The following is a 15921-nucleotide window of genomic DNA, read 5'->3' on the forward strand; positions in this document are numbered from 1 at the left end:
CCCTTTAGTCATAGTCTCTTGAAAAGTTTTCATTTAGTCTTGGCCACGTTTTAGTCACCTGGAATGTTTTAGTGTTACTCTAAGTTTTAGTCGACTGAATATCGTGAGATTTTAGTCGACTAAATTTACAGTTGATTTAGTCGACTGCATCGAATTTTGCCGGGCCTTGATGCCGTCAAAATGACTGTTTTTACACTTGCTGAAAATAGCAGATCTACAAGCTTGTAGATCTGCTATTTTCAGCATGCAAACAAGTATTAAATTGATCTCTTGTCCACTACAGTTCCTAACATTTTAGTCTAGTTTCTATGCGTTGACGAAATCGTCAATATATTTTCGCCAGTGAAAAAATTTAGTCGACGAACATTTTTCGTTTTTTAACATGTACCTTGGCCTAAAAGTAGATGTGTTATTTTGCTCTTCGCCGTAGACCAAGAGAAGTAGACCGGTGGGATACCTCAGGGCTTTGTACTAATCTACAACTGATCTGCAACGCCAAGTTCAAAAACTTGTAGATGGCCTCATTCCCGCCATGTGTGTTCCCCGCAGCCACCCAGAACAGCGGCGGCAGGTTTTGTACCTTGTTACGTATGGTTAAACATACACTCAGATGGGTCTCGGCATGCAGTCAGGGCCCCTGCAGCATGGGGGGGGGGGGTCTGGGGGTCTCTGGTGGGTTAACATGTACGGAGAGAGAGAGACGGTTGGGAGGATGCAGACATCAGAGGCACAGAAACTCGAAGAAGGGCACACATTTCCCGTAACATGTATATACCACGTATACTCCCCTCCCACTTCTTCTTGCTGTGTGTGTGTGTGTGTGTGTGTGTGTGTGTGTGTGTGTGTGTGTGTGTGTGTGTGTGTGTGTGTGTGCATGACTATACTTCTGAGGACAATTTTCCTGGTCCTAACAACATAAATGGTTATTTTATGTAAGGAAAGAGAGAGAGAGAGAGAGAGAGAGAGAGAGAGAGAGAGAGAGAGAGAGAGAGAGAGAGAGAGAGAGAGAGAGTGAAAAGGGGTAGTCGACCAGCATCTTTTGTCTCAGTTTCACGACGAACAAAATCATCACTTTGAATTGACCTGATGGTGCTCCTATGGGACAGAGACCTTGATCTGACTAGTCGACATAGTTTCAAAGTAGGTGTGCAAAATAATATCTATATTATATTCCAAATATAATATATTATAACTTTATTTTATATTTAGCGCGGCACCTAGTGCTATGTGGTGTACAATGTACATATTATATATATATATATATATATATATATATATATATATATATATATATATATAATATATATATATTCTTTCAAGGCGAACGTTTTTAACTCTCAGAATCTTTGCTTCTGGGAGGTCCCTGGAACAACATTATTTTCAGATGGGAGTCGGCGGCCAATTGCATACAGTATAATTTTTGGGGTCCTTCACATGAAATACTGAGCACCACTGATACAGAAACGAGGTATTTCAGAAAACGTTTTAAACGTCGACGTCAGGCCTAAATGGGTTAAGAAAAGCTATAGCATTTTTGCTTAAAAATCTGAGAATTTAATTTCCCTCCAAATGTCTAACATATTAAAAATCTATAGTTTGCTGATGTATACAGAAAGAATACAAAAGGCATATTATATCTTTGCATGAGGAATACAACGACATGTAAAGTGTCTTGTCTGTCAATTTTCTATTAATTGTCAACTGTTACGTTTAATTGAATAATGTCTTAACTATCAATTAATCGATTAACGATGAACATACCTAGCGCGCACATATCATTACATTACAATTGTGTTCATCTAATTAAAGTGTGCTGTCCGGTTCTGCACACAATCCATGTAACGGGAAGCCTCTACAACAGGGGTGGGCAACTTTGACGATGTTAGGGCCATATATTACTGTCGTAGCAAAAATAGCTGATCTACAAGCTCAAAACGCGCCGCGCTGCGACGCATTTTGAGCTTGTAGATCGGCAATCTTTTTGCCATGTTCAAAAATTAAAATCTAGAATTTTTGCGATTTTTGAATTGGACTCCTGAAAATTGTCATTTTTATGTAATTCCAAATCCTTTAATTATACTTGTGTTGACCATTTGTGCTACTAATTTAGACTGAAGTAATTAAAGCGGGTTATGTTTGCATGTTGTGGAATTGTAAACAGCTGAAACCAATATTATATCAGTATTCTGACATTAACCTGAGGGCCACATTAAGTGAAGGTGGGGCCGCATGTGGCCCTCGGGCCGCCAGTTGCCCACCCCTGCTCTACAAGTATACAAGTTTGGTATTGGCATCAAAATGTAGGCCTATATTTAAAGTATCCCATTTCACAGGTTTTCAAAGGAATAAAATGTATAGAAAATAGCAGATCTAGAAGCTCAGAATGTGTCGCTTTGCGAGCTTGTAGATCAGCAGCATTAACTAAAGTTTTCAAATAATTGAAGTGGAGTAAAAGTGCAATATTTTTGCCTTTAAGATGTAGAGGAGTATAAAGTAAAACTAGTGGAAATAAAAAAAAGTTCTCCAGTAAAGTCACAAAAAAAAGAAAATCACACTTGTGTGAAGTGAGGGGCACTCTTATCATCATACATCGGCCATTCACGTCATCACATTCCGTGCCGCAAACGCACTTAAAACAAAACACTAAAATAAAATCAATTACTCGAGTATAAATGTACCCGGTTATATACGGCCAGAGACAGATGGACAAACTAACATGTTTTATTATTATTTCTTTGCTCTGCCACAGCTGGGCTCACGTCCAGCCTGCCATTAGCGAGAGGCTCGGACCGAATTAGACCACAGATAACAACGGCTGACATTAGCAGCAACAACAATGTACGCACATGCTGTCAAAGACACACGCACACGCACACACTCGCACACACACACGCACACACACACACGCATGCACACACACCGTCTGCTCATGACCACAGAAAACACACACAAGGCCCCGGTCCGTCTCTTTAAATAGGTCCCTCTCAGTTGAGAGTGAGAATTCCCCTAACATTTTTGGCCCAGGGCATATAAACAAAGTCAAAGGAAGTGCAGGAAGGGAGTCATAGTCAAGCGCACACAGAACTTGAAACATTTGCATAATCCTCTGCGTGTCCGTTAAGCACCGGGTACACCAGAGGCTTCCCCTCCAGATAAAACACAAATAAACGAATTAACTGTATATCTACTGTATATAGGCAAACTATACCATCAAACAAAGAGCACAGGCGTCGATCTGCCCACTTCCGACTCCTGCAGATGTAATTAATGCCATTTTAAAACAGTTATACCATAAGCAAAAAGAAAACAAATCAACAAAGCAAATCAATCAAAAAGATCATTAAGCTCACCTCACATCCTGTAGTTTGTGTATAGTTTCAATTGTGTTAGTATTGTTTCTTTTGTTGGTGTACTACTGGTGTACTGTTGCTGGGTTCTTGGCATAATACTAGTACTCAATGACATAGAGCACCGACGTCTGACGTCAATATCGGTGGAGGGCGCACATACGCGGGTCCATGTACTTTTTATTTGCATTGTAATCCCCATATAAGAACTGTGCATATTGTATATATTATTGAAAAATAAACATGTCACCCAGGCCGCTTCACTCATGTGGATGTGAAGAATCAACTGACTGAGAGAAAACGCTATTGTTACTGCTGCTGAATTAGTTACATTTTCGCTAGAAACAGACAGTATCATTAGTACTGACGGTCGCAGACGATACAGAGACACACCTCCCTGACAATAACGCAGAGACAGCTTGTTTATTTTTGGACCACAATGCCTATATGAAACGATTTGAAGATCACCCCATGTTATTCTCCATAGAGAAATGACTTTGGTGAACCAGGGGATGAGCGAGTGACGTCAGGACTCTATAGTGATCTATATGATCATACAGTATATCATATATATATATATATATATATATATATATATATATATATATATATGTATGTATATATCATGATGATATACATGATCGACTGGCCTTGAAGTTCTATATGACAATGGGCAAGGCACTAAGTAGCCTACTTTGACATTATTGTTGATCGGGGATCGTATTCAAAGAAATGAATGTCGCAAAAAGCTTTCAATGTTTTACATTTTAGCAGTCAAGAAAATGTGACTGAAGAGTTGAAACAAGCGTTTACGTTACTCTTTTATCAGCCTAGCTGGGCCATTGCCCATTCTGAACGGGCACCCATTTTGGTGTCAGCATCATGTTATGCTTTAGCTATTGAAAAATAGCAGATCTACAAGCTCATATCGCGCCACCGAGTGGCACGATACGAGCTTGTAGGTCTGCTATTTTTGAAAAATCGAAGAGCGACTGACATTTCTAGAATCCGATCTCAGGTCAGAATGGGTTACTCAGACCAGTGGGTGTCCAGTGGAAACCTCGTATGAATCTGATCTCAGGTCAGAATGGGTTAACGGAAGCAGTGCTGCGCATGCGGACGGGTGATACATAAGCAGACTATAAACGCTTGTTTCAACCTGTCACTTAGATTGTTTTGACCGCTAATATTTAACCCATATTTAAGCCTGACGTCGAAATGTAAAAAAAAAAAAGTCTTCTAAATCCTGACAGTCTGAAATACCTAGGATTCTCAATATTTCATGTCAAGGACCACAAACATTTGATGTAATTGGCCGCCGTGGCCGAACCCCATCTGAAAATATGTTGTTCCAGGGACAACATATTCACTTTGAAAGAATATACATTCAAAGATTTGCGCCACATTTTCGCGACTTTTCTAAAATAGCAGACCTACAAGCTCGTAGCGCGGCACTCGGTGACGCGCTATGAGCTTGTAGATCTGATATTTTTTCAACAGCTAAAGAATAACATAATTCTTAAAACAACAAAAGGGGTTCCCGTTCTGGTTAAAGATGGAGTGCCATGAATTTAGTTTGCACATTTTCTGTTTTGTAATGACTCTATGGAGTTAACATTACTCTAATAGACCCCCAGGTGTTTTGTATGTGCCTATGGAGTTAACATTACTCTAATAGACCCCCAGGTGTATTGTATGTGTCTATGGAGTTAACATTACTCTAATAGACCCCCAGGTGTTTTGTATGTGTCTATGGAGTTAACATTACTCTAATAGACCCCCAGGTGTGGTTAGAATATTCAAATATGTCTATCTATGTTTTTGGTTTCTCAAAAGGCTCAATCGAGGCCCAGGTCAAAAGGCCCAATCGAAATGACAGTGATATTGGTGACGTCACAATACCATTCCCTCCCCTAACCCCTCCCCCCCTTGTCATACAGCCACAGCTGTGGGTGCGGCTTCCACCAGGCAAACCGGACATACTTAATGAACTGTTGGGTGTGGCCACATAAAAACACTTTCAGTACAGTTTTTGGAGAGAAAGAATGAAATAAAATGTCTCCTAGTATAATCTGATGATCACATTTTAGGGGTGAGGGGGGATATCAGGCACTACTTCTTTAAAATATCCAAGATAGAATTTAGAACTTAGATTTTCTGATACGATGTGCGGAAAACTTTTGGCCACCGTTAGCTGTTGTCGCACACTCTGCCGACAACCTACGCTGTGTGTAGGAAGAGGTTACTATTGGAGCTATATCATCTGCCTAGTGGCGCGACAGTGGATCAGTGGGTAGTGGGCGGTAGAGAGGCCGGATGGGAACCGTGAGCTTCCCAGTTCGATCCCTGTGGCCTCCCCCAGAGGTAGTGTCCAAGTGTCCTTGAGCAAGACTCTGAACCCCTGATTTCTCCCAATGTACAGGTTGGTGCCTTGCATGGTTTCCTCCAGCATTCGTGTGTGAATGTGTGTGTGTGTGTGTGTGTGAATGTAATGCACAATCTATGTCAAGCGCTTTGGATAAAGGCGCTATATATAAATGCACCATTTACCATTTAAATGCACAATTTACCTACAAGATCAGCTGATTTGATATGTGGCACAATCATAATGGCTCTGTGTGAACTTATTTGGAGAGTCAAGTCTCCAACAAAATGACAAATATACACAAACAGAAATTACATTTGAATTATCAAAAGTAATCACATTGAAACGACCACGTGAGTGACACAATATGAAGACCGGGTAAAAAAAAAAAAGGAAAACATGATTTTCCTCGAGGTAATAAGAAAGAGATCTTTGTTATGAATGTATTTATTATTTAATAACAAAACAATTAGCTATGGGACTACGGTAATTATAATGTCTGGAAATGTTATCGTCTAAAGAAACACAGTTTTACCTCCATTCATGTGTGGGTTCTTTGGCGCGCGGCCAGGGACTTCATTTACAATCACAGACGGGCCATATTTCATTCTGCTATCGGCCTCCTGTAAAAATAATACCATTGTATCTTAACCCATTTTGACCTGGGAACGATTCTACAAATGCCTTCTAAAATCCTGACAGTTTTCTGAAAAACCCATGTTTCAATGTCATGTCGTTCTCAAACATTTTCATGTCGAGGACCCTCAGGATTAAATGCAATTGGCCGACGACACCCATCTGGAAATATGTTGTTTCAGGGACCCCCCCCCCCCCCCCCCAGAATCAAAGATTTGAGTTAAAAACGCTCGCTCTGAAAGAATATATATTCAAAGGTTTGCACTACATACTGTACAGTATTCACGATTAAAAAAAATAGCATATCTACAAGCTCGTAGTGCGGCACTCGGTGCCGCGCTACGAGCTTGTAGATATGCTATTTTTCAATAGGTAAAGCATAACATGATGCTTTAAAACACCAAAAGGGGTTCCCGCCCTGAATGGATTAAATCTGATAAGTTAGCATTTGTGTGCAATTCATATTATGACGTCGTATACGGCGGGCTATATCGCAACATAAAACATGCTGATCTACAAGACCACAACGTGACCGCGGGCGCAGCATGGTGTGGGCTTGTGGATCGGCTATTTTGTCAGAGTAAATTCGAGCTGGGTCTGGCCGCATGTTGAAATGGCGATGACTGCTTGTTGCAATTTAACGTCGTGAAGTATGTGTTTGCCGTTAGCCTAATGCAGGGGTTCTCAGACTGATTTAACCCATTCTGGACGGGAACGACTTTTGGTGCTTCAAGCATTATGCTCATGGCTCATGGCACGGCACTGAGTGCCGTGCCATGAGCTTGTAGGCCTGCTATTTTTGAAAAATCGTGAAAATGTGGCACAAATCTTTGAATATATATTCTTTCAGAGCGAAATATTTGCTGGGAGATGGGAGTTGGCGGCCAAATACAATAATTCTGGAGAATCACTGATATAGGTTTTTTCTGTAAACTGTCATGATTTATGGGATATTTTGTAGATCAGGTCTAAAATGGGATTTGTTTTTCTATACTATATAGTAGGCCTGTACCTTTAAGCGTGGCACCTTCCCGCGACCCCACGTCGGGTACCCAGGCCCATAGCTGTTTTGGGGCGGTTTTTTGCCGTTATATTGGCCTATTTCCGGTCGCCTAGTGGACAAGAGATCCAGTATACTGTAAGTAAAAGACAAGTCATTTTACACTTGAAAATAGCAGATCGGCTATTTTCAGCAAGCGTAAAATCAGCCATTACGACGGCATCAAGGCCCGACAAAATACATCTTAGTCGACTCTAAATCAACCATAGATTTAGTCAACTAAAATCTCATGACATTTAGTGGACTAAAACTAGACTAACAATAAAACATTCCAAGGGACTAAAATGTGACTAAAGCTAAATGAAAACTATTCAAAAGACTACGACCAAAACTGAAATCTAATTTTGCTGCCAAAAACAACGCTGAAATAAGTTCAAGCTGATATTTCAGCTAATTAGACAGACATTACACGATAGGATTTGACCAATCGCATCATGACGTGACGATGATTATGAATGACGTTTGATTTCATTATGAACATGATGTATTATTAACTTATTGCAAATCTTGAATATGAATTGAATGCCATTTATTTATAGTTTATTCTCGGATACGTTTATAATTCCAAATATTGTATTGTATATTTCCGTTTACTTTTGTACGGCTGCACATACAAAACTCAAACACCAATGTTTCGGTAAAGATACCACCAGAGTTCTCTTGTCTCCGCCTCCTCTCCTTATATGGTCAGCCTGACCCGTGACCAATCACCTGTTCACCGCTGTCAGTCACTACACCTCAGTGTTGTTTTTCGCAGCACATTTCTATTTTAGTTTCGTCATAGTCTTTGGAATTAAACTTAATTAAATTTTAGTCATATTTTAGTCAACGGGAATGTGTTAGTGTTAGTCTAGTTTTAGTCGACTGAATGTCATGTGATTTTAGTCGACTATATATACACAGTTGATGACCGTTTTTACACTTGCTGAAAATAGCCGATCTACAAGCGTACAACGCGTCGCAGTGCGCTTGTAGATCTGCTATTTTCAGCATGCAACCAAGTGTAAAATGACTTATACTGGATCTCTTGTCCACTAGTCCCTACCTAACATTTTAGTTTAGTTTTTATATGTTGACGAAATTGTCGATATATGTGGTCTTAGTTTTAGTCACCGTAGCTTAGTTTTCATGTAGTTTCCATTTAGTTTCCGTCAGTGAAAATTAAGGTAGTCGACAAACACGTTTCGTCTTAGTATTAGTCGACAAAAACAACACTGCTACACCCGAACCGATTACCCATAAGACACTCTCCCAGGTACTGTATCAGGCCGTCGCAGCGGAAATTCCTTTCACACATGAATTCACAATCCGTCACAGGATTGTTTTGTCTTCAATGCAAGACCTATAAACCACAAACAATACACCACGACGTGGTCACATATTGCGGCAGAGTAACAGCTAAACCTCAAACACCTAATACAGTATCTCTTTTCCTCCTGGCCGGGGGGGGGGGGGGGGGGGGTGGTTTCCCACGGCGCAGGAGACGCAGGTTCAAATCCCAGGCGTTATAAGACACGCTCACACCACAAACCCCACTTATAAAACGATAACGTTCAACGGTGACAGTGCTTTTGTGTGAATCCTCGCACACACACACACACGCACGCACGCACGCACACAGCCTGTGAAACACACCACCCGTGAATCACACGAAGCACGCATCGCAAGGCGAGTACGGAAATTGCACACTGTGTTTGTGATTTGTGGCATTTTTTCGAAACGGACCAATCGTGTGAGCTTTGGAAGCCAATCTTAGCGAATCAGGATGGAAATGGTGCCGCTCCGTGTTGATCACATGACTATGGAGATAGTGTATACCGAATTGTGTGATGTATGGATAAAATGTGTACGAGTAATCTGTACATGTGTTTTGCCTAAATCGGCCTCATGGTGGCGCTATAACAGGCCGTTGAGGAATATTTGGGGCAGAGGTTCGTCGTTGGCATCCAGGGAGTGTGTGTGCATATGGATAAAATGTGTCTGAGTAATCTACATAAATGTGTTTTGCCTAAATCGGCCTCATGGTGGCGCTATAACAGGCCGTTGAGGAATATTTGGGGCAGAGGTTCGTCATTGGCATCCAGGGAGTGTGTGTGCAAAGTTTGGCATGGATCGGGCCAACGGTGCCGGAGATTAGCTGATAACGGACGGATGGAAGGACGGACGGACGGAAGGACACACACGGACGGAAGGACGGACGGAGTGCAAAACATACTCTCCCCCCTGGCCTTCGGCCTGGTGGAGACAACAATCAGACAAACAACTCAAATATACATGAAAGACAATTAATACTCAATAACAGAGCCAGGAGTCTGTAGGGTCGACACTCGCATACTCGTGGCAGGATAGTGTGTCGTCATAATCGAACAAGCTTCAAAACTCTTGTGCTGCTTATTTTCAGATTGCAGATCAACTTCTGTGGATCTCTTATTGTGGACCTTGTTTTGAGGTCCATCAAGCATCCATCTCACTCTAGCCCCTGAAGAAATACTAAGAAATACAAAACACAAAGAAAGCACTTGATGTACTGAAGAAAATAGGGAGGCCAGGATTAACAGCAGCAACACTATCGGTCTAAGAGACATTCTATCACAATAATTATCTGTACGTTTGAAACGAGAGAAACTGAAAAGAGAAAAAAAAAGCGGGTGAACAATGAACCGGCGGGCATCTTGTCTATTCTAAATTACATTTGAACCGTTGCATAAGAAGTCCGCGTCAGGTCGTCAGGACTAGGTGGAGTGCTACGGGGCTGACGTGTAGAGTTGCCGTTTGTTAATCTCCGTTCATTTCGGAGGGGAAGTGTTCTTTTAAACCATTTTGACCCGAGTGCGCGTCTGTGTCACATAATAGCTTTTAACCACTTTAACCATTATTTTAGACTTTTAGCTGTTGAAAAACTAAGAAATAGCAGATGTACAAGCTGGCAGCGTGGCACCGAGTGTCACACTACGAGCTTGTAGATCTAACAATTTTTTTTTAAATCTAGAAAACGTAGCACAAATCTTTGAATATATATTCCTCCGCAGCGAACGTTTTTCCACTCAAATCTTTGCTTCTGGGGGTCGGCCGGCGGCCAAATACAGATAATTCTGTGGGTCCTCGACATGAAATAGTTTGAGCACAACTAATACAGAAACATTTTCAAGAATACTGTCAACATTATTTTGTAGAATCTGGTCTCTGCAGGTCCTAATAGGTTAAAGCTGACAATACCGGAGTTGTTTGTGGAGCTGCTGTGAGCCTCATCCAGTCTGTGACTCATGACAGATCACAGGTATATGGAATATTAGTCAACCTCCATGAATGGAACCATTTGACCTGGTGTTTTGTGTCCTGTGCACCTGTTCCAGTGACACCCACGCACACACACGCGCACACACACTCACGCACAATGCGTTGTGTGATGGATAGATGAAAGTGACAGAGGGCTATAGAGAGCTGCCGCAGAGACCCTGAAGTCCCCTGTCACCACGTTTCTGTGTGATGTGTGTGTGTGTGTGTGTGTGCGCTTGTCACCATGTCGCCCTCCCCCCGCGTTGGACGCTGGTTCCCACACAGACCCAGGCGTCTCACACACACACACACAAAAACGCCCGCCCGCCACTCAACATGCCCAGAGGACTGTTTGTTGTCATGTCGTCGGGGGCCTGTTCGTTCGTTTTTTTTTCCCAACCGGCTCACCGTTTCACAGCGATGTGGAAATCCCCCTGGTTTCCACCTTGCCTATCCCCTCCTGCCCTCCTTCACAAAGGAGAGCCAGATATGATAGCACTAGTGCACTGCAGGCGAGGGCGGGAGAGGCAAGCCGGGGACGGCACTGATACCCTAACGCCACGCATGGCACTCCTGTCTGTCTGTCTGTCCTGTCTGTCTTTCTGTCTGTCTGTCTGGGAAAATCCTTAACCCATTAAGACCGGGGAAGCTTAGCTTTTTAACCAGTTTAACCGTCGTTAACCATTGATAACCAAACTTTGGCTGCATTGAAAAGTAGCAGATCTTACAAGCTCATATAGCGCTAAAATAAATTGTGAAATCAAGTCTTTGAATATATCTTATTCTTTCTTCAGAAAACTCTTATAGGACTTAGAAGAAATTTATTATAGAATGGAGGTCCGGCTCAGGTCTTTCTGGGTTAAGGGAATGCATCCAATTGTTGTTAATTGTATGGGCCCCTCATTCTATCCCCCGACGCTGCTTGGTATGTGTTACCCGTCCTGGTTCGCAGGAGAACACCAGCATGTGTGTAGTGCCATCATCATCACCACCACCATCATCACTGCGTGTCTCTTCTGGTGACTCACTTTAACTTTCCTCAATTGCATTATTGTCGTTTGTGTTTGTTTGTTGTGGATCTCGTTGTCTCCTCTCTCGCTCAATGTTTCCGTGTCTGTTACGTATACTGTGGATGGTTTGGCCGCTTCATGGCGGACGCCAAGCGATGCATGCTTCGTGTGATTCACGAGTGGCGTGTTTCACACAGAGGTGACTGTTATTGTCTCCACCAGGCCGAAGGCCAGGGGGGAGAGTATGTTTTGCACTCCGTCCGTCCTTCCGTCCGTCCGTTATCAGCTAATCTCCGGCACCGTTGGCCCGATCCATGCCAAACTTTGCACACACACTCCCTGGATGCCAACGACGAACCTCTGCCCCAAATATTCCTCAACGGCCTGTTATAGCGCCACCATGAGGCCGATTTAGTCCTTCCGTCCGTCCGTTATCAGCTAATCTCCGGCACCGTTGGCCCAATCCATGCCAAACTTTTCACACACACTCCCTGGATGCCAACGACGAACCTCTGCCCCAAATATTCCTCAACGGCCTGTTATAGCGCCACCATGAGGCCACGATTGGTCCGTTTCGAAAAGATGCCACAAATCACAAACACAGTGTGCAATTTCCGTGAAATTATACACGCACATTTCCACTAGGCCGAGGATGACATGCCACAAATCAGCCTCACAGTGGCGCTATAACAGGCCAATTCCTGTTTTTAGCTATAACTGCATCGATCTGTATACAACTTATGTATGCTCACTCCCTAGAGACCATGGAAAAACATTGTCCCTGCATCCCTCCACATCTGTCGGTTATAGCGCCACCATGAGGCCGATTTCTGTAAGTCACATTGCTTATGTTAGTTGCACAGATTTCATCCAAATCTCACACAAATCGGTCCACATGATCTCTGTAGTCATGTGATCAAGATGAGTCTGTTGGATTTCTCAGATTCTACACTGATTGGCTTACACACTATTTCTATAGTCATGTGTCCAAGACGGATCTGTCCGATATATCATTTTCCATCCTAATTGACTAACATTGGCTTTCAACGTTTGCAGGATTGGCCCGTTTTGAACAAAACGCCTCAAATCATCCAATTGCCATCCAAGGCAAGAAGAAATGGCACCCTTTTCACATTGGGCTATTATAGCGCCACCAGGAGGCCACAACCTGACCTGCCCTGGTGGAGACCTGTGCCGATGGGCACTTTATCTAGTTTATACTGTGCTGCCAGGGTGCCAAAGTACAGGTTAAAATGTATGAACTTTTAATGGACAAACGTATCTGATCTTAACCACATGATGTATATCTCTTAATTGTTGCCCAATATAAAATACCTGATTATGTGAAATATTTGTTTCTATTACTGCTCTAAACAGACAGACATACTGTACATACAGACATACATACACACATGGCCAGTCGTTGAAGCGGTTGTAGCGACCGCTTAAAATGCATCTACTGTGCTGACAGACGAAGTCTGGCATACAGAGCAGACGTACAGAAAAATGTCCTGCAATATGGATACATTGCATTGTGATTATGTTTCATCGTGATTGTAATATGGATACATTGCATTGTGATATGTTTCGTTGTGATTCTCGGCTCCGCCTCTTGCCTGCGCATCACTGGCGTGCCAAAAATGACGATAACGCACACCCTCTCGTGTAAAATTGCTTTATTTGCTAAATTGACAAACGTTATTCACACGTCATGATAAGCAAGTAGAGATTCTCACATTATCATGTATTAAAGCAAAATTTTAACCCAAAGAGTGAAAATGTTTCACTCCAAGTCTTAATTAAATGTACTATTTGTGAAACGGCGTGATTTCATTATAGTCGTGGTGACTGAGAAGATTAATCCCATGCATTAAAGAATAAGCATTATTACACGAGAGGGTGTGCTGCCGGAATGGGTCAATAGGTGAGTTCTGTTCTTGTATATTGTGATTATACAACAGTTACCCTTAAAAAAAGCACGTCAATTAAATTGTATTAAGACTAAGATATTAATTCAAATGATTAAAATCATATATATTTTTTAATGACACAATGACCGAACATGTACCTGGGAAATCGCTTTCAACGGATCAGATTGCTTCCTCGAAAGACCTGTTGTACAATACCTGATAAAAACCCAGCTTGTATTTCAATAAAGGGGAACGGACAGTTTCCTGACAACAAGAGGTCTGGACCACAGTACAGTCTCTGTGGGTGTATGTTGAAAACTGTTACTTTTACAGTAAAGTCTCTGTATGTTGAAAACTATCACTTTCACAGTAAAGTATCTGTCTCTGTATGTTGAAAAACATTAATTTTACAGTAAAGTCTCTGTGTATGTTGAAAACATTACTTTTACAGTAAAGTCTCTGTATGTTGAAAACTGTTACTTTTACAGTAAAGTATCTGTCTCTGTATGTTGAAAACCGTTAGTTTTACAGTAAAGTATTTGTCTGTGTATGTTGAAAAACATTACTTTTACAGTAAAGTCTCTGTGTATGTTGAAAACATTACTTTTACAGTAATGTCTCTGTCTGTGTATGTTGAAAACATTACTTTTACAGTAACATATGTCTGTGTATGTTGAAAACATTACTTTTACAGTAAAGACTCTGTAAAGTCTCTGTTAATCAGGGCATTCTGCATAATGAGTACTTATAGGCTACTTTTCGCTATTTTTTTACTTTCACAATTTTGCACAATTTTGAATTAAGTAAGTAACTGAATAGTAACTCAGTGAGTATTTTACATACTGTTATTTTGCTATACGTTAACAACACTTCTGCCACTGGTGACGAGGAAGCTAGAAGGGGCAGCCTGCTGTCCGTCAGTCTGCTCAGACAGAAGGTTTAATAAGATCGTATACAGTAAGGAGGAGAAAACCCCCATCTGCACAGAGGCCATTCTTCTCTTAACAGACCTTTAATTGAACGCACGCACAGACACACGCAGGCAGGCAGGCAGGCAGGCAGAGACAGACAGACAGACAGACAGACAGACAGACAGAGACAGACAGACAGACAGACAGACAGACAGGTCAGAGGAATGTGTGCCAGGCGACTTCTAAACTACAGTGCACGGTGGCACAGATGAATAGCCTTTGTTGAGAGGGTGTTTAAGCGGGCAGACCTATACAGTATACAGTATAATAGTCCACAAGAAAAGGCTAAAGTCACTATGCTCCCCCGGCCTGCCTGGCCCCCATGCAGACGGGTCAGCATGTGACAAGACAGGCTAATCCCGGCGGCCGAGGAGAGTAGCAGCAGGACGGGGTCCGATAATGCCCACGTCCGTCCGTCCTCCACAACGGAGGTCGGGGATAAAGGACGCTCGCCTCTGTGTGTGACTCTGAAGTCACAGTTGTCATGGCTGATGCTGATCCCCTGATGTGAGGTTGGGTGTGTGTGTGTGTGTGTGTGTGTGTGTGTGTGTGTGGGGTGGGGTGGGGTGGGGTGGGGGGGTGGGATTAGAATGTTTCCTCAGTCTTAACGGTCTGATTCCTTAGCGGTTCTCTTTAACCCATTTAGACCCGACTTCGAGTAAAAAAAAAAAAAGTCTTCTAAATCCTAAACGTTTTCTGAAATACTGTACCTATGTTTCTGTGTATGCTCAATATTGGTATTCTCAATATTATAATGGTATACTCAATGTTGGTGCTCAATATTTCATGTCAAGGACCCAAAAAATGACATGCATTTGGCCGCCGACCCCCATCTGAAAATGTGTTGTTCCAGGAACCCCTCAGAAGCAAAGATTTGAGTTAAAAACGTTCACTCTGAAATAATATATATTCAAAGATGTATGCCGCACTTTCACGATTTTTCAAAAATGGCAGACCTACAAGCTCGTAGCGCGGCACTCATTCCGGCCAATCACAATTTGCATCCTCACTTTTCACTCCAATCTTCAATGTACACAAACCCGGAAACCCCTGCTCTATGGTCATCATCACAACCATGTCCTTTAAAACGAGTTTTTTTTGTACGGGTGAACACTTTACCATATTAGGACGATCAACAGCCATCGGATTCCTTGATTGGTCCACCCCACCGCCATCGTGTTCCTTGATTGGTCAAACTTTGTGTGATGTTTGTGCCGCTGAACCAATATAAGTTGCAACGTGAACGAGAGGACTTCACTCTTACAGAGCAACACTTAAATAACCATCTGCTTTGTTCTCAAGCAGAGTTTTTTTTAGAGTTGTTTTACTGGAAGGACCACCGTCCG

At 42.2% G+C, this 15921-nt stretch overlaps 1 protein-coding gene across 1 annotated transcript in view; it reads left to right on the top strand.

Moving 5' to 3' along the window:
- The first annotated feature begins 693 nt into the window (after nt 1-693).
- The window catches only part of LOC310857050 (protein phosphatase 1 regulatory subunit 12A), a 336915-nt gene continuing 321687 nt past the window's right edge, over nt 694-15921 (top strand). The window contains exon 1 of the mRNA XM_083762658.1: nt 694-703. The gene's annotated coding sequence lies outside the window, so the exon portion shown is untranslated. The remainder of the gene's footprint in view (nt 704-15921) is intronic.

This window comes from Protomyctophum parallelum (assembly GCF_964188405.1).
Source record: "Protomyctophum parallelum genome assembly, chromosome: 4".
In the NCBI taxonomy this organism is placed as follows: Eukaryota; Metazoa; Chordata; class Actinopteri; order Myctophiformes; family Myctophidae; genus Protomyctophum; species Protomyctophum parallelum.